Below are 957 nucleotides of genomic sequence, written 5' to 3'. Positions count from 1 at the left end.
GTCTCTTGTGTTCTGGGGGCCTCTGGATGTCTGGAGTTTTGATCTCCTCCATACCCGCTTCACACCCCGGAGGACGGGGCTGTGGCCCCCCCACACACTCCCTAGCAGATCATTACATGGAGAAACCTTTGGAATGCAAGCGCGCGGATCCACACAGGTATGCACACGGGTGTTCACTGCTCGTAGACCCAAATTACACCTTTCTTGGCTGCTACTTCGAAGCACATCTGTCCTGCGTGCTGCACAACAACATTGAATATTTAGTATTTACTGCTGTTTACACTTAGCTAGATTAATGCGATGGTGTTGTGTTTAGTATGTTGCTTTGTTTTTTTTTTCTGCTTGTTTTCTATTCTTCTCTCAACAGGTGATCCAGGAGATTTTTATTTTTTTTCTCCCCCCCTTTCTCACTGTCCCTCTCCCCTTCTGTTTTTCCTTTCCTTCCTCTTTCTTTCTCCCTTTCCTATCCCTCACTCATGTCTGTCCCGTCTGTAACATCTGAAAATAAAATATAATAAATAATAAAAACAAAGATCGACCAAATGGACCAATACGGCAATGCCACGATGATCCATTTGGCAAAGTAAATCCATTGGGTATCCTTGTTGGTCTTCAGACAACAATTCTGATGGCTAAAGAACCAAATGGGACAGGCAGAAAAAAAAAAGAAAAAAAAGAAAAAAGAAGAAAAAAAAAAAAGAAAAAAAGTCCTGGGTCTGCCTGGGTACCTCTTCCTGTTCAGACTTCTGGTGTTTATGGTAGGATATTAGAAAAGAAGTAAACTATTCATTCAAATATAGAAAGCTGCTGGTTGCAGTTTTCTATATTACTTAACAACTGATTTATTGTAAGCTTCAATGGCAAATCCTCAGTTTTAGCAAGTGCTACATGCTGGTATATACAGATATATATGATATGACTTCTAATTGTGATATTAACTAAATAGTCTGACTAAAG

At 40.0% G+C, this 957-nt stretch overlaps 1 long non-coding RNA gene across 1 annotated transcript; it reads left to right on the top strand.

Moving 5' to 3' along the window:
* On the top strand, nucleotides 1-532 carry LOC309708546. The gene is made up of 2 exons (XR_014277292.1): nucleotides 1-157; nucleotides 368-532. It is a non-coding gene; the product is annotated as an uncharacterized lncRNA (long non-coding RNA).
* Nucleotides 533-957: the final 425 nt, after the last annotated feature.

The sequence above is a fragment of the Aulonocara stuartgranti genome, assembly GCF_965226115.1.
Source record: "Aulonocara stuartgranti genome assembly, chromosome: 6".
NCBI classification, from domain to species: domain Eukaryota; kingdom Metazoa; phylum Chordata; class Actinopteri; order Cichliformes; family Cichlidae; genus Aulonocara; species Aulonocara stuartgranti.
The sequence above is the reverse complement of the archived record's forward strand: the minus strand, read 5'-3'. Positions and strand labels throughout refer to the sequence as shown.